We start from the raw sequence: 23,871 nt of genomic DNA, 5'->3' as shown, positions 1-23,871 counted from the left end.
ATTTTCCATAATCTAATAGCACTCTAAATCTATAGGCTGGGAGCCAACCATTGGCTGTAGCAGAATTTCTTTTGTTGGGATAAGAGAGTGGAGGCAATAAGAAAGGGCTTCCCTGTTTCAGATTTGTCATGAATCTTATCAGTCCATTCCAGATGCCAGAGCACACCATCTGTGAAAATAAAACTCAACTGGGGGTTCCGGAAGAAACAAGAGCGCGGCATGAACATGCGGAAGCCAAAGAAAACACGGAAGTATGCGCCCATGAAGCGAATGCTTAGTCTCAGAGATCAGAGGCTTAAAGAAAAGGATAGATTAATACCGGAAAAGAAAGAAAAGAAAGATCCCAGTGCACTCAAGGAAAGAGAAGTTCCCCAATACCCTTCCGGCTTATTCTTCCAATATAACACACAGCTGGGCCCACCTTACCACATTCTGGTCAACACCAACTTTATCAACTTTTCCATTAAGGCCAAACTGGACTTAGTGCAGTCAATGATGGACTGTCTGTATGCCAAGTGTATCCCTTGTATAACGGACTGTGTAATGGCTGAAACTGAGAAATTGGGGCAGAAGTATAGAGTGGCTTTAGGGATTGCCAAGGATCCAAGATTTGAACGATTACGTGTATACATAAAGGAACCTATGCAGATGACTGCTTAGTACAAAGAGTAACTCAGCACAAGTGTTACATTGTGGCCACAGTTGACCGGGACCTTAAAGGAAGAATCCAGAAGATCCCTGGAGTTCCCATCATGTACATTTCTAACCAGAGGTACAACATTGAGCGGATGCCAGATGATTACGGAGCCCCTCGGTTCTAATGAGAAGAGAAAATTTCTCCACCTTCCTTTGACCCTTTTTCTCTTTTGCAAGTTCATTAAACATGCTATAGTGTGAAAAAAATAAATAAATAAAACTCAACTGGGAGAAGATCCACAATAAGGAGTCATGACCCTGGGACTTCCCCGGTGGTCCAGTGGTTGAGACTATGCTTCACTGCAGGGGCAGGGGTTCGTTCCCTGGTTGCGGAAACTAAGATCCCACATGCCCTGGGGTGCAGCAAAAAAAAAAAAAAAGTCAAGACATTTATCTTGTGATAGCCTGAAAAGAAAAATTTACCTTGCGTGTAAACTTCCAATTCCCAAACAGCAGCATTTGAATTACTTTTGTCTCCTTGCAAAAGGAAAAAAAAAAAAAAAAAGGGAAGGAAGCTTGTCATGGTTATTCCAAAGACTCACACTAGCGGACTAACCTCTTCCATAGTGAGAGGAGCTAGTTCACCTCCCACTACAGAAACCAAAGAAGCCAATTCTCCCTGCCCTCTTCCCCTGGCCAGCACCCAGACGAATGCTCCCGCCCTGGAATTTGAGTCTTGAGTATAGTTATGAAAAAACGACGGTCAGAATTCACTCACAAGAGGGGCTACTCTGGCAAAGCCTCGCCATGGCAGGGTCAGTAAACACTTCTTGATAAAAGACAGCTGTGGTGACTGCTGCTTCTTAGGCCAGAGTCACCACAAACAACTCAGTTGTCTTGGCCTCTATCACAAGACTATCTGAAGTGAGGAAGCCAAGAATTGAGGGACTTTGTTGGGGGTCCACTGGCTAAGACTCTGCACTATCCAATGCACGGGGCCCAGGTCAGGGAAATAAATCCCGCAGGGCACAATCAAGACTTGGCACAGCCAAATAAGAAAAAATTTTTTAAAAGAAGGAGGATAATGTTGAACTGTTAAAAATAGTGATGGAAGGTTTTCTACATCTTCTTTTTGGTTCCTTTGTGTTTATCTCATGCATAAAACCTATGAAGTTCCATTTCATCTGTGGGTCCTCTATTCCTGGCACAATGCCAAGGAGAGTCTTACGCTAAGTCCTTAAGGATATGATTCCATGTTTTAATAAAAGGCATATCTCTGGGACTTCCCTGGTGGTCTAGTGATTAAGAATCCACCTGCCAATGCAGGGAATATGGGTTCGATCGATGTTCTGGGAAGATTTCCCCTGCCACGGAACAATTAAGCCCAAGCAACACAACTCCTGAGCCCGTGCTATAGAACCCATGAGCCACAACGACTGAAGCCTGAGAGCCCTAGAAACTGTGCTCCACAACAAGTGACGTCACCACAATGAGCAGCCCTCAGTTCAGTTCAGTTGCTCAGTCGTGTCTGACTCTTTGGGACCCCATGGACTACAGCACGCCAGGCCTCCCTGTCCATCACCAACTCCCAGAGTTTGCTCAAACTCATGTCCATCGAGTCGGTGATGCCATCCAGCCATCTCATCCTCTGTCATCCCCTTTTCCTCCTGCCCCCAATCCCTCCCAGCAACAGAGTCTTTTCCAATGAGTCAACTCTTCGCATGAGGTGGCCAAAGTACTGGAGTTTCAGCTTTAGCATCAGTCCTTCTAATGAATATTCAGGACTGATTTCCTTTAGGATAGCCTGGTTAGATCTCCTTGCAGTCCAATGGACTCTCAAGAGTCTTCTCCAACACCACATTTCAAAAGCATCAATTCTTTGCTGCTCAGCTTTCTTTATAGTCCAACTCTCACATCTATACATGACTCCTGGAAAAACCATAGCTTTGACTAGATGGACCTTTGTCAGCAAAGTAATGTTTCTGCTTTTTAATATGCCGTCTAGATTGGTCATAGCTTTTCTTCCAAGAAGCAAGCGTCTTTTAATTTGGTGACTGCAACCATGAAATTTAAAGATGCTTGCTCCTTGGAAGAACAGTGGTTAGCACTTAATAATTGTTCAGTTACAAGCCAGACACCAAAAGCTACATACTGCATGCTTGCATTTATATATAACTATAGGAAAGTCTTCCCTGGCAGCTCAGCTGGTAAAGAGTCTACCTGCAATGCTGGAGACCTGGATTCAATGCCTGGGTTGGGAAGATCCCCTAGAGAAGGGAATGACAACCCACTCCAGTATTCTTGCTGGAGAATCCCATGGTCAGAGGAGCCTGGCGGGCTACAGTCAATGGGGTCACAAAGAGGTGGATACGACTGAGCGCTTACGCTTTTATATGAGTGAGTGAACGAAGTTGCTCAGTCGTGTCTGACTCTGCGACCCCATGAACTGTAGCCTACCAGGCTCCTCCATCCATGGGATTTTCCAGGCAAGAATACTAGAGTGGGTTGCCATTTAAGGCAAATGTTAAGATATAGTAGCAGAAAACAGATCAGTGGGTTTCTGGAGCTGCAGATGGGGGGATTTGCTACACAGGAAGATAAGGGAACTATTTTGGAATAGTCATGGTGCTGGTTCCGTGGGTATATGCATGTGTGCCTACATAGTCAGTCAGCTCTTTCGTGACCCCATAGACTAGAGCCCCCGGGTTCCTCTGTCTATGGAATCCTCCAGGCAAGTAGATTTGGAGTGGGTAGTCATTCTCTTCTCTAGGGGACCTTCCCAACCCAGAGATCGAACCCAGGCTCTCTTGCATTGCAGGCAGATTCGTTACTGTCTGAGCCACCAGGGAAACCCTCCATGGGTGTATACATTTGTTTAAAAGCACAGGACTGTGTAGTTAAAGTGGGTGTATTTTGGGACTTCTCTGGCAGTCCAGTGTTTTAAGGCTCCATGCCTCCAGTGCAAACTCAAATGCATGAGTTTGATCCCTGGTCAGAAAACTAAGATCTGCATGCTGTGTGGCTTAAAAATAAAAATAAAATAAAATGGGTGCATTTTATAGTATATAAATTATACCTTAATAAAGCTGATTTTTTTTAAAACATTCTAACACTGAACCACCTATACTTTTTTCTCTACTTTCAGGCATCGATAAGGTTGAATTATGTCCTCCTCCCCCCAAAAAATTTGTTGAAGTTCTCTTCAGGATGTGACCTTACTTGGAAACAAGGTCTTTGTGATTATACTCAAATCAAGATAAGGTCATACTGGATTAGAGGGGCTCTAACCCATGGCTTTGCCAACAAAGGTCCGTCTAGTCAAGGCTATGGTTTTTCCAGTAGTCATGTATGGATGTGAGAGTTGAACTGTGAAGAAAGCTGAGCACTGAAGAATTGATGCTTTTGAACTGCAGTGTTGGAGAAGTCTCTTGAGAGTCCCTTGGACTGCAAGGAGATCCAACCAGTCCATTCTTAAGGAGATCGGTCCTGGGTGTTCATTGGAAGGAATGATGCTAAAGCTGAAACTCCAGTACTTCGGTCACTTCTTTAGAAGAGCTGACTCATTGAAAAAGACTCTGATGCTGGGAGGGAATGGGGGCAGGAGGAGAAGGGGACGACCGAGGATGAGATGGCTGGATGGCATCACCAACTCAATGGATGTGAGTCTGAGTGAACTCCGGGAGTTGGTGATGGACAGGGAGGCCTGGCGTGCTGCGATTCATGGGGTCGCAGAGAGTCGGACACGACTGAGCGACTGAACTGAACTGAATTGAATCCATGGCTGTTATCACAGTAACAAGAAAAGGAAATTTGAACAGAGACATAGACAGGGAGAACATATGCAATAAAGAGGCTACGTCTGGGGTTATGTATCAAAAACCCAGAAATGTCAAGGACTGCCAGCAACCACCTGCTAGGATAAGGCAGGGAAGAAGCCTCCTAGAGCCTTCAGGGAGATGATGGTCCTGTTGATGCCTTGACTTTGGACTTCTTGCCTCCAGAACTTCGAGAGAACACATTTCTCTTGTTTAAAGATATCCAGTTTGGGCTTCCCTGGTGGTTCAGTGGTTAAGAATCAGCCTACCAATGCAGGGGACACAGGGTTGATCCCTGGTCCTGGAAGCTCTCACACGTGATGGAACAAGTAAGCCCACGCGCCACAAATACTGAGCTCCACGAGCCTAGAGCCTGCTCTTCTCAACAAGAGAAGCCACTGCATTGAGAAGCCCAAGCTCCGCAAGGGAAAGTAGCCCCCGGTGGCCACAACTAGAGAAAGCCCTTGCCCAGCAGCGAAGACCCAGCACAGCCAAAAAGAAATATGTAATATAAATAATATATAAATAACTTTCAAAAAATAAAGATATCCAGTTTGTGGTAATTTGCTACCGTATCCCTAGGAAACTATTACAGGAACATAGAGTTATTTTCATAATTCTATCTCCTGCCTTGAGGGGTTCTTCTAAGAGGAAGCTGTGAGTCAATGAGCTTGAGGTCTGAAAACTTCCCCTCAACCTCCCACAGCCTCGGGCAGCCCGCTGTCAGCCCAGCACCCCTCCCAGTCTCACACGCGACCTTCTGTGGTGCCGTCTGGCTCCTATCTCATGGGTCTCAACACTTGTGGTTTCCCTCCACTTCGTATCCTAAGCCCAGCTTCATATACTGCCCAAGCACGCTACTTGTAACACACGCCATCGTATGTGTGATGCGCTATACCACTCCAAACGTTAATGTGTACTTCCATACCCTCCAGATCATCTTTTTCTTCTTCTTCCAGAAGAGACTTTTGACGACCTACAATTAGCTCTAAATTTCCCCCGGCTTTCGGGAAATGGGGGTGGAGGGTGAGGACATCACTGTGCAAGGTCAGGAACAAAAATCAATACATTTTTGTTTTTGTTTATTTGTTTTTGTTTTTGACTGCGTGGCATGCAGGATCTTAGTTCCCTGACCAAGGGTTGAACCTGTGCCCGCTGCAGTGGAGGCATGGAGCCCTAACCACTGGACCACCAGGAAGTGCCAATACAGGTTTATTGATAAGCTCAAAGGCTACTTCTGTATTGTAAAGCAAAAAAAATATTGAGAAAGGTGATGCAAAGTAGAGGACCAGACAGGTGTGAGTCCTAAGTTGCTTCAGCCGTGTCCGACTCTTTGCAAGCAGACACGTGGAGAGTGAGAATTTGACACTCTCTCCTCACTCCCACCCCCACACACAAGACTCTAAACTCTGAAGGGGAGAAGGACCAAGTAGCAACAAATCTAAGCACACTGTATTTTAAATAGGCATTGAGATCTAATGGAATTTGACTTGAGATCAGAAATTGCGATTGAATAGTACTTCTATTTTATACACACCATATGCTTGTAGGGGGCTTCCCAGGGGACACTAGAGGTAAAGAATCCACCCGCCAATGCAGGAGATCTCTGGGTTGGGAAGATCCCCTGGAGGAGAAAATGGCAATGCACTTCAGTATTTTTGCTGGGAGAATCCCATGGACCGAGGAGCTTGGCAGGACCGAGGAGCTTGGCAGGACCGAGGAGCTTGGCTGGCCATGGGGCCGAAAAGAGTTGAACACGACTGAGTGTCTGAGCATGACATCTGTAGGTCCCTAGGACTGAGCACCTTTTTTTATTTAATTAAATTATTTCCCATGGGATCACAGTTTCCTGACTAGGGGTGGAAACCACACCCCCTGCGTTGGGAGCGCAGGGTCTTAACCACTGGACGACCAGGGAAGTACCCCATGAGCATGCTTTTAACTGCTCACTGTCTCATTTACCTAACCCAAGTACCAGCCCTGTTCTTCGTTGCTTTTATTGATACCTTGTAATGCTTTTAATGATTTCCTGAACTTTGGGGCTTTTTCTGGGGGAGGATTCAGCTACTTGTGGAATTACTACTTGACCACTCCTCTGCTAAATCTTCTGAGGTCCCAAACATCTCTGGGGTCCCTGAAATAGTAGCGGTTGATAGACCGCCTGTTTTCTGAACTATTATATCTGAGAAAGAGGTTCTTCATGTTTCCCTTTCACTGTAAGAGCACAGCCTTTCTTTCTGATAAGCGCCTCTCCTCCCTCTCCTGCTGATGACCTATAGTCTACTCTCTGCGGATTCTATACAAAAACCACTGTTTGCTTCTTTGTTTCAAGTTTCCTGTAAGTGACTCTGCCCTCTGCCAGAGGTCCTTCTTCCACCTCTCTCAACCGAATTCATAAAGCTGAGGATTTCAAATGCAGATTTGCTTCCTCTTTTTAAAAATTGTCTTTATTTATTTTTGGCTATGTGGATCTTCGTTGCTGCGGGGGCTACCCTCTACTTGCGGCCCGCAGGCTTCCCACTGCCGTGGCTTCCCTTGTTATGGAGCATGGGCTCTGGCGTGCTTGGACTTCAGTAGTTGTGGCATGTGAGCTCAGTAGTTGCAGCTCCCAGGCTCTAGGGCACAGGCTCAGTAGTTGCGGCACACGGGCTTAGTTGCTCCTTGACAGGTGGGATCTTCCTGGACCAGGGATTGAACCCTTGTCTCCTGCACTGACACGTGGATTTTTCACCGCGGAGCCACCAGGGAAACCCTTCTCCCACCTTTTTTCAAGAAGCTAAACACACAGTTCCCATGGGTTCTTCTTATCCATTGTGGTTGAACCAACACTGTAGACTTTTAAAATCCACAAATTCAAGGGCTTTTCTAATGACCACTCAGGATCCCTAATCAGTAAAGAATGGGAGGTTGATAGTAGTGTATCAGTCAAATTCCTTAGAATTTATAAGCACAAAAAAAGGACTGCTACGTGCTCAGGGGAGGAAAGAAAAAAGGAAAGGAATTTGATGAAGTAGCTCAGAAATCGTGAAAATAATAGTAGTCTTTTTTTGTTATTGCCATTTTGACCATTTTTAAGTGTACCACTCAGTGGCACTTAATTAGTGTCAAATCACAATATTGCCCAATTGTTACCACTATTTCCAAAACTTTTTCATCATCCCAGACAGAAACTGCACTCATTGAGCAATTGTTCCCCATTCTCCCAGCCCCTGGTAAACTCTACTCTACTTCCTATTTTCTACAAATCTGATTAGTCTAGGTACCTCTCATAGGTGGAATCATACAATATGTTTTCTTTTGTGGCTGGCTTATTTCACATAGCTTTCGAGGTTCATCCATGTTGTAGTATGTATCAGAACTTCATTCCTTTTTAGCTGAATAATATCCCACAGTTTACATAGGCCACATTTGTTTATCCATTCATCTTTGGAAGCACAATTGGGCTGCTAGATTTCTGGCATTGTGAGTAATGCTGCGGTGAACATGAATGTACAAATATCTAAGTCCCTGTTTTCAGTTCTTGTGGTATATACCCAGGACTTGATCATATGCCAATTCTGTCTTTAATTTTCTTGAGAAACCACCATACTGTTCTCCATAAATCTATTTTTAAGTAAGATTTCTTTCTTTCTTTTATACTGATTCTTTATGTGATTTAGAAAGTATTTCTCAAATGCGAGCATATCAGAACACTTAGAATGGATAAAATAATCTTGCCCATTTCTGCAAAAAAATTGGGATTTTGCTAGAGATTGCATTAAATCTGTAGATCCCTTTGAGTAGTACCCACATCTTAAACAATATTAAGTCTTCCAATCCATTACACAGGATATCTTTCCTCTGAGTTAGGTCTTCAATTTCATCCAGCTTTGTATATAGTTCTCAGTTTACCAAGTTTTGTACCTCTGTGGTTAAATCTATCCTGAAGTATTTCATTCTTGTTGAGGAGCTATTGTTCTGTGGACTTTTAAGGTTTATTTTCTTAGCAACTTTCAAATATGTAATACAGATTTAATAGGGACAAAGTGGGTGATTAAATGGTTAATCCCAGGACTTGTCTGGTGGTCCAGTGGTTAAGAGCCCGTCTGCCAATGCAGAGGACATGGGTTCCATCCCTGGTCTGAGACGATATCACATGCCTCAGGGCAACTAAGCCCGTGCACCACAACTCTGCAACAAGAGAAGCCACTGCAATGAGAAGCAATCACAACTAGAGAGAGCCATCCTGCTTGCTGCAACTAGAGAAAGCCCATGCACAGCAGCGAAGACCCAGTGCAGCCAAAAACAGGTAAGTGGAAAAAAAATTTAAAGGGGAAAAAGTGTTTGAAAAAATAGTTAATAGAAAAAAAAAGGTAGAAAAAAATATGGGAGACCCCTGTGAAGTAATGATTACTCAAGAGAGCAGGTTTGCTGAACCACAAAACCAAGCAGGATTGCTTAGCAACAAAACCATGCAACCGAAGCACGAGATATGCCCCCAAACAATAAAACAATGGTGGCATGAGACACATATCCTGCCCAGTGAGCTCAGGAAGTTAATAATCCCTAGGACATGCTCTCTGCACACATAAAAACAAAAAAACGATAATTTATGGACTTAGTTTGACCACACAGGGACAAGAAAACTCCCCTGCCCAACCTGGAGAAGGAGCTGATGATGGAAGCGTGACGTCTACTCAAGAAAGACAAAGAAATTCTTCTCCCCCTCCCCACTTTTCCTACTAAAACTGTAGTCCAGTAAGTTCTTGGAGCATGGCAGCCTCTCACCCACCTGTTTATAAACCTCACAAGTGTCCTAGTCTAATAAGTGACTTTTATAGTCATCATTTTGCCTCTCACTGAATTTTTTCTGCACTGAGACATAAAGGACTGTGGTACCAGAGCTCTCTGGGGCCCCCAAAATAACACCAAATGGTTTCACAAATTCGTAACTATAGTCACCATGCTGTGCATCACATCCCCATGGCTTCTTTGGAATTGTTTTCTTAATTTCCTTTTCATATTTTTTATAATTGGTATACAGAAATACAACTGATTTTTGTGTGTTTATTTTGTATCTTGCAGTTTTACTCAAATTAGTTATTAGCTCTAACAGTTTTTTAATGTATTTTTTTAGCATGTTCTTCATATAAGATCATATCATCTGCAAATAGAGGTCATTTTATTTCCTCTTTTCCAATTTGGATACCTTTTATTTCTTTTTCTTGCCTACTTGCTCTCCCTATATTGGAAAGAATTGACATTAGAACAGTCCGGTCACCTCACAGAACTTCTCTTTAGGATACTGCCATAAGGCATCTCTATCCTAAACTATTTTTATGCATCTGCATCTAAGGTTGCAGATCCTGGGAGGCAGAATTGGCACATGCCCATAACTTCTGGGCCAGTGGCCTCATCCTTGCAGGTGAGGTGTTGTAAGATTAGCCTTGCTTGGGCCATAGACCTACTCTCTGCCTAGAGAGTAAGTCTAACACCAGAAGAAAGCAATGGAAGAGATGCCCAGAGGATAAAACCAATAAGTACTTCGGTAGTTGAGAGTCCCACAAACAAACGACCAATCTGATCTGCAAAGGTTAATCTCTAGGTGTCTGCTTTCTTATCAGTTTGCTGGAGATAAGTAAAAAGTCTGATGTTGGTACTTTCGTGTCCATTCAAAGTGGAGGAAGATTTCTGTGAGGCAATAAGCAAATTGTCTATTTTGGGTTAAAGCATTGTATGAAATGTCCAAGAGAGAAGGGGGAACTCTGGTGCCCCAAACCATACAGAACCTGTCTATGATCCTAAGAAAAATCAGGGTCAGCAAATACTTCCTATACTGAGACCTGGAACCCAGATGACCCTTGAGCTTCTGTAGCTCACCATGGACTGGCAATAGAAATCTCTCTCACATCCTGACCTTAAGTAACATCTTTCTTGTCTACTTAAAGTATCCTCAAAGGACCTGGTTTCTTAGAAGTGGCACATCCTCTTTGAAACCAGATGTCTTCTTTGTAACTTTGGATCATTCCTCATTTAGGCAAGAGTGAATCTTGTAACATAATTTTATACATATGTATGCTATTTTGCAAATGCCCCCTGGTGGACAGAACTAGTATAACAGTTCAGTTCAGTTGCTCAGTCATGTCCAACTTTTTGTGACTCCATGAACTGAAGCATCCCAGGCCTCCCTGTCCATCACCAATTCCCAGAGTTTACGCAAACTCATGTCCATTGAGTCGGTGATGCCATCCAGCCATCCCATCCTCTGTTGTCCCCTTCTCCTCCCGCCTTCAATCTTTCCCAACATCAGGGTCTTTTCCAATGAGTCAGTTCTTCGCATCAGGTGGCCAAAGTATTGGAGCTTCAGTTTCAGCATCAGTCCTTCCAATGAATGTTCAGGACTGATTTCCTTTAGGAAATTAGGACTGACTGGTTGAATCTCCTTGCAGTCCAAGGGACTCTCAAGAGTCTTCTCCAGCACCACAGTTCAAAAGCATCAATTCTTTGGCACTCAGCTTTCCCTCTAGTCCAACTCTCATATTCATACATGACCACTGGAAAATCCATAGCCTTAACTAGATGGACCTTTGTTGGCAAAGTAATGTCTCTGACCAAAATGTCACTTGAGGATAATAGAAAGGACCTGGGGATGAACGAACTCTCCACTTGGGTCTACTCACAACACACATCAGCCTTAGAGAGCTTCAGGTGACTCCACCATCTTTTCTCTTTGTCTCTTCTGCTCCCCTCCAAGTTAATCACAATACAGTCATTAAAAGGAAAGTATTTGCTTTTGCAATTCATCTTGTCCAAGTTCTTGCTTATTGTGATAATCAAGATAGTTGGGGAAAATATATGGAGGTTCAGGTGCTGAGCAACGTTGCTGTTGTTTAGTCACTAAGTCGAATCTGACTCTTTCGAGACCCCATGGACTGTAGATCACCAGGCTCCTCTGGCCATGGGATTTTCCAAGCATGAATACTGGAGTGGGTTACCATTTCCTTCTCCAGAGATGGAACCCGCATCTCCCGCATTGCAGGCAGATTCTTTTACCATTGAGCCAACTGAGAAGCCCCAGGCAACGATAGGAAGTTAGTAGTGGATAAGTTCACTCTCCAACAGTATAGAACACTCATACCCAACAGGAAAATCAGTAAACCAAAAATCCCATGTATCATGTGAGAATCAATAGGTGCCTTATTATTTACAAAATAATGGAAGTCATGACTTTTTCTCCCCATCCATAACAGCAGTAACTAAAACCTCTGAAAACTTTTTAAACAAAGGTAAGAAGCATTCCATGACCTCTGACATAGAACACTTCTAGACAAGATCCTTCAAATCTTCTCTTGAGAAATATCACAGTAACACTGAAATCCAATTTCTGGACTTAGGCGGAAAAATTATCTGAAACTTACGCAAGTACTTGAAACTCCAAATTATATGTGATTTGACCTTTACTGAGCCATGACAGGACTTCTCCAGTGGCTCAGCCACAAAGCACCCACCTGCAATGCAGGAGATGCAGGACACGCGGGTTCAGTCCCTGGGTCAGGAAGATCCCCTGGAGGAGGGCATGGCAACCCACTCCAGTATTCCTGCCTGGAGAATCTTATGGACAGAGGAGCCTGGCGGGCTACAGTCCACAGGGCCACAAAGAGTGGGACATGACTGAAGGGGCTGAACACGCACGTACAAGCCATTACAGCCCTTTTCTGTTTCTTTCCCCTGTTGCTCTACCCTAGATTTAGGGAAATTGTACATTTTCTCCCTCTCTGCCACCCAGAAATTTCTCATTTGAATTTCAGCTAGAGGAAGTGACACAAATAAACCCCCATCTCAAGTTGTGTCATCTATAATGGTTTCTTAATTTTTAAGAAATTTAAAAAAAATTTATTCTTTTTGGCTACACCACATGGCATGCAGGATCTTACCTGGGGATCAAACCTGCACTCCTGCAGTGGAGGCACAAGTCTTAACCACTGGACTGCTGGGAAAGTCCCAACAATGGTTTCTGATGAAAATTTTTAAAGAATTAGAGGAGGGGACTGTATTTATGCATACATGCAGACATTATTGTACATCATTCTCAAATTTCTAACTACAACATTAAACTTAAAACTATAACAAAAAAAAAAAAAAAAAAACAGAGAGAGAGGAGACTTGCCTGGTGGTCCGGTGGTTAAGAATCTGGCTGCCAATGTAAGGGACGCGGGTTCGATCCCTGAACTAGAAGATCCCACATGCCAGGAGGCAACCGAATCCGTGCACTACAGCTGCTGAAACCTGAGAGCTCTAGGGCCCTTGTTCCACAAGAGAAGCCCTGCAAGGAGAAGCCAGAACACCGCAGCTAGACAGTAGCCCCCACCAGCCACAGCTGGAGAAAATGAAGTAGCAACAAAGACCCAGCTCAGCCAAAAGTCAAGACGAAATCAGAGGAGCGGACCTGGCAGACCCTCTGGGTTCTTACAGTGAGTCACGTGGACACGTCTCTGCTTTCAGAAGCGGCTGTAGTGGTTAGTTCCGTGTGAGCTCAGGTATACTTAGCACTAACTGACGGGATAGCCCATGACTGCCTACATATTCTGCCCCAGGACATTTCCCGGTGCCACAGGAGCCTGCTAGACCCACAGACAAAGTATAGTCTGGAGCAAAGTCATCCAAAGGGGAATGGGGGTGGATGCTGATCCAGCCTTCCACCCTTCAGATGCATCATTCTGGGAGGCGTTCTGCAGTTTCTCAGGAGTAGTTTCTCTGGCTAACTGGAGCCCCTGATGCCCACAGCAACCATCTAGATAATGACCCTTACATGGCCTCTTCCTTCTCTGGTTCATTCTCCTCAGGCCCTCCTGGGATCATCTTCCAAATAAACTACCTTCACTCAATTCTTTGTCTCAGGCTCTGCTTTCAGGTGAACTCAGGAATCATTATTGGTATTTTCAGTACAGGGACTTAGATATCTTGGCACCTGGTCCCTCTAAGGAACTATGGCTGGGGATGGTTGTAAGAAGGAGAGAAGACTGCAGAGAACAGAGACAGGTAAAGCAGAGGACTTCCCTGGTGGTCCCCTGGCTGAGACTCCATGTTCCCAACGCAGGGGTCTCTGGTTTGATACCTGATCAGAGAACTAGATCCCATATGCTGCAACTAAGAATTCGCAAGCCACAGTGAAGACTCAGCCACAGTCAAATAAATAAACAAATATTAAAGAAAAAAAGGATGAAGGGGGAGAGAAAAGAATCCAGAACTGGACAAGGCGGAAGAGGAAAGGCTTTGATGGAATGGGAAAGAGGGTGAATGGAGATCCTGGACCATCCAAAAGGGAGCACCGACCTTCACTCCAGGGAGGAGCCCAGGACTGAGGCTATGGTGACATATGGTCTGCCTCCCTGCTGTCCTCCTAATTCTTATTCTGATAGCTCTAATGATTCTCTGAGTCCCCGACAGAGGCAAGAGCAAGCAGTCATGGCTATTGCCTCCACTCCAGGGCTTCCCTGGTGGCTCAGAGGTTAAAGCGTCTGCCTGGAATGCAGGAGACCCGGGTTCGATCCCTGGGTCGGGAAGATCCCCTGGAGAAGGAAATGGCAACCCACTTCAGTACTCTTGCCTGGAGAATCCCATGGTAGGCTACAGTCCAAAGAGTCGGACACAACTGAGCGACTTCACTTTCACTTTCCAGAGATGATACATGACAAACACGAAAATTCTAAGGACAGAAGGGAGTGCATGGTCCAGGTCCTATGCCCGAGGATCCCTAGTTCATTCCTACTCTTCCTTAGCCCCTTGTTTCCCTGCTTTTCTTGATACTCCCCGCTGCCCATGGGGCTTGCCCAGTAGCTCAGCGGTAAAGAATCCGCCTGCAATGCAGGAGACGCAGGAGACATGGGTTCAATCCCTGGGTCGGGAAGATCTCCCGGAGGAGGGCATGGAAATCCACGTCAGTATTCTTGCCTGGAGAATCCCACAGACAGAGGAGCCTGGGGGGGGCTACAGTTCATGGAGTCGCAAAGAGTCAGACATGACTGAAGGGACTGAGCACCAGCTGGCCATAGGGTAGATTTTCATGGTAAATTAGAGGAAGGCAAAGGCCACTGTGGCTCTTCATTTTCCCCCTGTGGTTTTGAGTCTCAGGTTCGGGAGTGGGGGCCCAGTCTCAATGCCAGGGTCACTTTTGAATCTTCACAGGATTACATTATTGTATCACTTTCCCTTTTCACCCTCTGGACTTCCCTGGTGACTCAGACGGCAAAGAATCCACCTGCAATGCAGGAGACCTGGGTTCAGAAGATCCTCTGGAGAAGGGAATGGCTACCCACTCCAGTATTCTTACCAGGAAAATCCCACGGACAGAGGAGCCTGAAGGGCTACTGTCCATGGGATTGCAAAGAGTTAGACAGGACTGAGCCTCATTTTCATCCTCTAATTTCTCCAGAGGAATAATTCCCCTCCTCTCACACTCCTTGAGAATGAGGTTCTAGATCTTGTTATTCATTCCCTAACCTTATGAAGAAAAATTATAGTTCATTAGGTGAACTTTTCTTGCAGTCCAGGGATTAAGCCTCCGAGCTCCCAATGCAGGGGTCAGGTTCGATCCCTGGTCAGGGAACTAGATTCCGCTTGCTGCAACTAAGAGTTTGCATGCTGCAAAAAAAAAAAAAAAAAAATCCTATTTGCCACAACTAAGACCTGGTGCAGTCCAATACAATTTTTTTTAAGTTACTTGGGAACAGGAGGTACCCTTTACCATGGATATCCCTATGGCTTTCACCCTTTACCAAGGGACTGTTGTGAGAACGCATGCCTTCAAACTATAGGCAGTTTACCGGATCTCCTTAGCTTTCACTTTTGTTTTGTGAAGAGCCTGAAAGTCAGAAATCAGTGAATAAGACCTTCTTCATTTCCACATCTCTCCTGTGCAAACCTTGTGCATTCACACAGCATTTCAGGATCCCTGGAATATGTTAGAGATTTCCAGAGTGCCCCATGATTATCCAGTTCTCCAAGGTATACTCAGATTCCCAGCCTGCCTCTTGCTAACTCCACTGAAAGCAGAGCCTCAGGGAGCTGCTACGTTGCCAGTGGATGGCTATTGTTTTGATAATGCCCTGGGAGCAGGGTTATTTTGTTCTGTTGCGCTGAAGTCTGAGTCAAATCAAACAGCCACAACTGCCTAAGAATAGAGATTTTCCAGGGAGCTCCAAGTTCAGACAAAATATTGACTGTGCTCTGGGGGTGTTGCTTTTCAATGAGCTCCACAAGAGGTCAGTCCTCTCCATTGGCTGAGAGACTGCTGGCTTTCTGTGGCTACCACCCACCTGAGCTGGGGAGGGAGGGGATGGAAAGAGTATCCCATTCACAAAATACCACTGATCCCATTTTATAAGCACAGTCCTGTCGTTTCTCTCAGATAGATGATTTTCAGTTTGCTCTGTGGCTTTGGTTAGTTTCCCAAGTTCTAAAAAGGTTGATGTTCATTGTTTTGCTTGTATTTTCACTGTGTTTTTTGTGGGAGAGTTTGTTCACTGAGGTCCTCCCTCTGTCATTCTGGAAGCTGATCTCCAGGCAAGCTCATTCCTAAACATGGTCCGTTCTCACATATCCTCCACCTCTCAGCAGAGTCTTTACTTAGAGCTTGTCCTGCTTCCATCAGACTCAGAGTCAGTTGTGATTTAAACTTATTCTGGTGTGGACTATTTCAGTTATCCTTAAGGTGTACAGTTCTCTTAAATGGAACTTCCAGAAGTCACTGTGTGAGTGGAAGCTCACTGATTGAAACTGCCCTCCCTGGCCAGGAATCAGCTATTTGCATGAGTTGTTTCACTACAGGAGATGCTGGTAAGGAACACGGAACTAATAAGCCACCGCCAACCGGAAGAGTTCAGGAAAGGTCAAAAGGAGACACCACATGTCCGACCACCTCCCAGAATCCTTCTCTCTGGCATCCATCTTGGCTGAAGAAGGCTTGCACCACCAGGAAGGACTCTGAGTCAGAATGATTGGCTAAAGACAACGCGGAAAACTAATCCCATCACCATAAAACCCGAGACTGCAAGCCATGTAGCAGAGCTGTTCTCCTGGGTTCCCTTACCCTGCTGCTCTCCACCTGGGTGCCCTTTCCCAATTAAATCTCTTGCTTTGTCAGCACATGTGTCTCCTCAGACAGTTCACTTCTGAGTGTTAGAGAAGAGCCTGGTTTCGGGCCCTGGAAGGGGTCCTGCTTCCCGCAACAGTTGGAACGTATCCATCAGATCATCCCATTTCCCTGGCAATCCATGGTTAAGAATCTACCTGTCCAAAAAGAAAAAAAGAATCTGCCTGCCAATGCAGGAGACACAAGTTTGATCCCTGGTCTGGGAAGATCCCACATGCGAGAAGCAACGAGGCCGGTGTACTGCAGCTTCTGAAGCCCAAGTTCCCTAGAGCCTGCACTCCACAGCGAGAAAGAAGCTACCAGAACAAGAAGCCTGTGTGCCTCAACAAAGAGTAGCCCCTGCCACTAGAGAAAGCCCACGTGCAGCAACAGAGAGGCAGGGAAGCACACAACCCCCCCGGCCCCCCCAAAATAGAACTTCCCACTAGCCTGCTGCGCAGCAGAAGACTGCTTACTGAAACAGCACCCTAGGCAGAAGGTGATAACTTGAGAACTGTTAAGTTCCCTGCACAAGTGCCCTGGCTGGAACAAATCCCAGTAGCTTCTTCCTGTCCTCGTTTTTATCTGGCTTGTCATCCAGGGTGTGTTCTTGATCCACCATTGCTAACTATGGGGAAGGAAATGCATGGTGGGCTATTTGGGAGGAGGCGCTAATCTCTCCTGCTTAGCTCTGGACCTTTTGCCTGGCATTAGTGGAGCCAATCAATAATATCTTATCTCCAGCCGTCTCAGTCCTTCCCCTAAGAATCAGTTCAGATTGTTTCCACGCCATTCATGACTTTACTACTGGGACACGAACCATGCCTTTTTGGGATCCCAGTTGATAATCTGACAAAAGTTTTCTGTCATTAGTGAGTTTTTGTTAACCTCCAATGATTGAGTGTGAGTGAAAGAAATATACACCAACTCCTCTATCTCCATGTAATTGATTTAAATAAAGGAATATTAACATCAATGATGAAAACACATGTCATTGATGAAACAAGGGAAGGGCGACATGGATGTATACCACAATCGTTTCTGCTGGACGATTGTCACCTGGGACTCAATTTAAGACTGAAACCTACACCTTTCATTTCTGAGAGATTAGTGTAGTATCATGAAAACTGAATAGAGGAAATCCTAGCAGATCCTCACTAATACCCACTAAACAGAGAAATACAGTCTCCTAGAAAAGGCAGTTTGTGTGTGTGTGTGGTTTTGTTTTTTTTTAAGAGATGGGGCCATTTCTACATGGAATTTCTTTTAATGCTATAGATTAATAGCACCCGCACATAGTTGAGGAATGAAAAGGAGGCCATGAAAACAGAAAAACCTGTGGAGAAGTCTTTCCCTGACTGTACATCCCATTAAAGCAAGAAGCTCATCTCAGGGCTGAGAGAAGTTCCCTTATATTTAGGGGCAACTGACCCCATGAGGAAATTCAACTTACAAAACAACCAGGAAGGAAGCCAGACACATGAACCTGAAGCAGAAGCCGAGCCAAACAAGAGAATAGATCCCCAAAACTATTACCTGGAACAGAAATTTGAACAAACAATAGATAAAAGTCTACCCAGAGGAACTTCTAGACGAGACAACCCATGACTCTAACTTCCTCTCAATTCTGTGCAGAAAACTGACATTTTGAACTTATTATTTAAACCCACATAATGAAGGACTCCAAGAGCAGCCAGGTAAATAGTGAGAGACCCAAAGAAAATAAACGCAGAATATTTATAGTCAATTATCAAATCCTTCTAAATCAGAGGTTGGCAAAGTTTTTCTTATAGGGCCAGATGGATAAACATTTTTGGCTTTGTGGGCCAAGACACACAGTGAAAGCTCTTATTATTTAAAAATGTAATCATTAAAATGTAAAAACTATTTTTAACCTGTGGGCTGTTAAAAACAAAATTAGCCCCTGGCCAGATATGGCCCATGGGGTGTAGTTTGCTGGTCTAGACTTGTTGATATTGTTTAGTCGCTAAGTTGTGTCCGATTCTTTTGTGATGCTATGGATTGCCACCCGCCAGGCTCCTCCGTCCATGGGAATTCCCAGGCAAGAATACTGGAGTGGGGGCCTTTAAAGGAGTCAGCCCATCTCAGAGTCCATGCACCCACCCTTGCCACGCAGCTTTAGTCATGGCATCCGGCAACGCGCATATCGGAAAACCCGCCCTGGAATTCCAGGCACCCCCAGTGGTGGATGGTGCCTTCACGAAGGTGAAGCTTTCTGAGTACAAAGGAAAATACAGGGCCTGCTTTTTCTCCCATCTGTAATTTACCTTTGTGTGCCCCACGGAGATTATCGCTTTCAGCAACATGCTATGGAGTTGCAGAAGCTGAACTGCAAAGTGCTGAGCATCTCTGTGGACTCAGTTCACTCACTTGGCTTGGATCAACACCCTCCAGAAGGAGGGAGGCTTGGGCCCCTGAACATCCCCCTGCTGGCCCATGTAACCAGAAACTTGTCCCATGATTATGGTCCCTAGGAAGACGAAGGCATTGCCTACAGGGGCCTCTTCATCATCAATGGCAAGGGTGATCCCCAGATCACCTGCAGTGATTTGCCTGTTGGGTACTCTGTGAATGAGGCTCTGCGGCTGGTCCAGGCCTTACAGTTCACAGGGGAACACGAGGAAGTCTGTCCCGCTGGCTGGGTGCCAGGCAGTCACACAGTCAAGCCCAGCGTGAGCCACAACAACGGAATCTTTCTCTAAACACAACCAGGCTGGCAGATGGGTGGCAAGCTTGGGCTCTTGGCCACCATCTGTGCCCCTACCTGTGTGTGCCCCTTACTGACCCAGGAAAGGCCAGACCTGCCTCTTTAGACTTGACGGTCCAAGATGGAAGAGGGGCTAAGCCAAGGCCTTCTTAACCTCCTAGCTGAGAGCTAAGTGAATGGTGACCCCTTCTTTGGAGCCCACATAACTGGGAACAGGCCTAGAGGTGATTAGTAAAGTATTAGTGCGTGCGTGTGTGCTAAGTTGCTTCAGTCGTGTCTGACCATTTGCAACCCCATGGACTGTAGCCCACCAGGCTCCTCTGTCCACAGGATTCTCCAGGCAAGAGTACTAGACTGGGCCATTTCCTATTCCAGGGGATTTTCTAACCCATGTCTTCTGCACTGGAAGGCGAATTCTTTACCACTGAACCACTAGGGAAGCCCGATCTAGACTTCTCCTCACTCAAATATGAATAATGAGGAAAATCACTGGATCTGTGACTTATGAAACACAGCAGAAAAAGATAGATACAGCATTCAGAGAGAGAGATATTAGCAAAGATAGTTTAGGTCATGCCAGAAATCCAATTTAAACTATCTTCAGGGAAAAAGGATTAGTGGCTCAAATAACTGAGCAGTGCTGGTGTGTCAAAAGGGGGAGCAAAATGATCTTTCCCTTCCGTCTCTCTTGTCAGCTCTTCTCTGTGATTCAGTTGCTTTCAATCTGCAGATGTCAAAGAAATATATTGGAAATCTGGATTAAGCAAACAATTTGGGAAAAATAAAAATAAGTGAAACTGACCAATAAATACCTGTATAGATGCATAACATGAAAGTGACCTAAAAACTGGTGAAGAGAGGATTCCCAGTGGTCCAGTGGGTAGGACTCCGAGCTTCCACAGCAGGGGGCTTAGTTCCTGGTGGGAGAACCTCCCTGTGGCACCTCTAAATAAAAGCAAAGAAAAAATAAGTGCCAACACTGAATAGTTAAGGTTGGGGCTGGAATGTTCTGGACTTGTCAGCCAGGCCGCGCCAGCTGCCTGTGTCAAAAAAGCAAAAAAAAGAAGTTTAAAAACTAGTTAAAAAAAAAACTAATGAGTAAGCTGTGGGTTTGAGAGGGCTTGAGGTGCGTGGGGGAAGCTTGGAAAGGGAGAGAGAATGGAAGAGGAGGAGAATCAACTAAGGACAAGGAAGGGGGTTCTTGAGTATTATTCTGGGTATACAGCTCCAGAAATTTGAGGCAGTACTTATCCTTGTAGCATGCCTCATCATTCTTGGTATAGGGGCAGAGAAGACAGCACCGGATTTGTTCTCAAGATGGTGTTGGATGTCAGTCAATTCATAGCTCAGTTGGTAAAGAATGCTCCTGCAATGCAGGAGACCCCAGTTAGATTCCTGGGTTGGGAAGATCCCCTGGTGAAGGGACAGGCTACCCACTCCAGTATTCTTGGGCTTCTCTTGTGGCTCAAGAGTAAAGAATCCACCTGCAATTTGGGAGACCTGGGTTCAACCCCTGGGTTGGGAAGATTCTTCTGGAGAAGGGAAAGGCTATCCACTCCAATATTCTGGCCTAGAGGATTCCATGGACTACAGTCCATGGGGTCTCAAGGAGTCGGACTCGACTGAGCAACTTTCACTTTCCGATAGTAAAACAGAGCAGGACCATATGGTCCTTGACCACCCGATCCCCCCACTGCCACCCACAATATCTTCTGCCTGCCTTTTGCCTGTGAAAAACTGCAGTTATAAAAAAAATAAGTTTAATCAGAGAAGTGAGAAATGCCGAAACAAAGGAAAACAGTCCAGAGACACTATATAATAATAATGCAGTCATTAAGCAGAGTCAAGGACCTTTAATATTTTCTCAAGGCCTATAGATAATACTCTGAGCCATACCCTGTGACTTGTCTCATAGCTGTCTTACAGATATCAAAACACCAGGTGGAGAAGTTAACTGCATGGTAACCAGACAGTGCCCAGGACTTGAGCTGCCACAATTCTGAGAACTGACTGCAAAGAAATGGGAACAAGTGCGCCCTGGAACTGAAGAGTCACTGTACCTACAACAACCAAGATGATGTTGGTCAGAACACTGATGACCAATTTGAAGATGTAGAGATGACTGTATTCTTTCTGCCTGTAATCCTCCCACTCTGTCTATAAAAATCAGTTCACTCCCTGATTGTAGGGCCGGGGAAGCGGTGTCGGCCTTTGGACAGGGTGGGTCACTCTCCCTCCCAGTTGCCGGCATCTGAAATAAAGCAAACTTTCCTTTCCAGTGACCTGGCCTGTTTACTGGCTTTTGAGTGACAAGCAGGCCTGTATACCACCCCCCACACACACCTTTCAGTGACAACAGAAGAAGGAAGGGACGTGGGAAGTGAGAGTGCTCCTGAAGGGCCAGTTGAGGTGATAAACCAGGGAGGTCAGACTACAGAGCAAGGGAAGTTTGGCAGTAATGGAGCTGATGAGTTGAGAAAAGAAAGATCAAGAACCTACATGTCTTCAGAAATTTACACAACATCGTAAATCAACTATACTTCAACAAAATAAAAGAATCCCTATGCCTTTTTTGGGTCAATCAAACCTCAAAGCTGGCAAAAAAAAAGAACCTACAGGACTCTGTACGATCTCAAAACAGTAATAAAAGCTAGGGTTTGGAAGATGTAGAAATAGAGACTGGTAGGTACATTGAAGTCAAAGATCTCCATTTCATTTTTCATTTTATTATTATTTTTACTTAACATTTGGCCACATTTCGCAGCTTGCATGATCTTAGTTCCCCAACCACAGGGTTGGACCCGGGCCCCTGGAAGTGCAGACTCCTAACCACTGGACTGCCAAGGGATCCCCCAAAGATTCCTAACAGGGAGCACATGGTCATGGGTGAGTCCGCTTGACCTGGAGTGAAACTATATATCCCTTGAGTTGTATAAGTCACTGAAGTGTGGCTCATAATCATGAGGTTTCACGTCTCTTTCAAGGGAAGATGACATTATCAGGGTGCTGGCAAGGACGGGGGTTAGCAGTAGACAGGAGCCAGGGGCTACAAGCTCTTGTAAATGTAGACTAGAACCATAAACCGGTGGATGAGAAAGAAAAATGGTGGAGGAATTTTTACCCATCTGAGAGGAGTATTGGTTTAGTAATAATGGAAATTAAAAAAAAAAAAAAAAAAAAGGAGAACTCCCTCCAGCCCCTACAATGTATGGATTGTGGGAGGTTATGAGCCACCTAACTTCAGAAGAGCAGTCCCAGAAGTAGGATTTTCAAGAGAAAATGAGAGGGGAGGGAGGGAAGATTATAGAGGAGAAAAGGATGTAGAGGAGTTCGTTTATAATGGGAGTAAATATCCAGAAGGCACAGCAGAAAAGTATTTTGGGGAAGGGAGCGTGGGAGGATGAGTCAGGAAAGAGCGAGTAAAGTGGCGTTGGCCTGAAAGTGCAGGAGAGGAAAAGAAAAGTATGGGGACTGCCCTGGCAGTCCGTCCAGTGGTTAAGACTTCATCTTCCAGTGAGTGGTGTGAGTTCCATCCCTGGTCAGGGAGCTAACATCCCACGTGCCTCGGGGCCAAAAAAAAAAAAACCCCAAACATATTATAAAACAGAAGCAATATAATAATAAATTCAATAAAGATCATTTTTAAATGGTCCACATAAAAAAAAAATCTACAAAGGAAAGAGAGGGAGACACAGAAGTTAAAAGATGAGCTGCCCATATCTGGGGTAAAACCCAAGAAAGATAAGTGAGTTCAGTTGTCTTCTGCATGAAACTCTAGTGTCCTGTTCGCTACCTCTGATATTCTGAGTATAGCTAGTTTCAGATCAGGTCTCGGTGGATTCTGTATCATGACATGCAGGCTGGGGAGCTGGGCGATCGTGTTGGAGCAGGTCTAGTTTGGCTCTATTACTCAGTAACGTCCAAGCCATTGTCGACAGTACGTATTCAATGTGTGTTCATTTCTTGTCCAATGAAACAGGGACTGGGTGTGACCACAGAAAGCAGATGAAGTCGCCAAAGGACTGAAAAGCCTAGAAGATCTCAGCTATTCTTCCTTCCCTTCCCATTTCAAGAGTCAGAAAACTGGGAGATGGGGTGGGGCTGAGATTCGCCTGGCTCAGAGAACAGGAGGGGCTGAGTGACTATCCTTTCATCTTGAATTGGATACAAAGGTATGTCTGTGGAAAGGGAGGTGGGGAAGGAACTTCCCTGGTGGTCCGCTGGCTAGGACCCCATCCTCCCAACGCAGGGAGCCCAGGTTCGATCCCTGGTCAGGGAACTAGATCCCCGCATGCCCCAGCAAAGATTCTGCATAAGGCAACTAAAGATCCTTCATGCCTCATCTAAGGCCTGGCACTGCCGAGCAAATAAGCAAGTGTTTAAAAAAAGAAAAGGAGGTGGGGAAGAGAGGAAGAATTCTTCATACTCCGTCCCATGGAACACGTCCCAAAAAAGTCACTCACTGAAATGTCTGTATGAGATTCAAGCTTCTGAAATGAAGATGGGGAAATCAATCCACTGACAGATGAGGTGGAGGAAAATATCTTTCTTTTAAACAGAGACTCTCCCTGGTCCCCCTCACT

At 45.1% G+C, this 23,871-nt stretch overlaps 1 non-coding gene and 2 pseudogenes across 1 annotated transcript; all 3 read left to right on the top strand.

Annotated features, from left to right (window-relative positions):
• Nucleotides 1-203: 203 nt before the first annotated feature.
• LOC138414626 (rRNA-processing protein FCF1 homolog pseudogene) lies at nt 204-901 on the top strand (annotated as a pseudogene).
• A 13,020-nt stretch (nt 902-13,921) lies between these two features.
• TRNAS-GGA (transfer RNA serine (anticodon GGA)) lies at nt 13,922-13,993 on the top strand. Its single transcript has one exon. It is a non-coding gene; the product is annotated as a tRNA-Ser (tRNA).
• A 4,712-nt stretch (nt 13,994-18,705) lies between these two features.
• Nucleotides 18,706-19,365, top strand: LOC138414806 (peroxiredoxin-2 pseudogene; annotated as a pseudogene).
• Nucleotides 19,366-23,871: the final 4,506 nt, after the last annotated feature.

Source organism: Ovis canadensis, chromosome 11, assembly GCF_042477335.2.
Source record: "Ovis canadensis isolate MfBH-ARS-UI-01 breed Bighorn chromosome 11, ARS-UI_OviCan_v2, whole genome shotgun sequence".
Classification (NCBI taxonomy): domain Eukaryota; kingdom Metazoa; phylum Chordata; class Mammalia; order Artiodactyla; family Bovidae; genus Ovis; species Ovis canadensis.
This window is presented reverse-complemented; position numbering and strand designations above follow the sequence as displayed.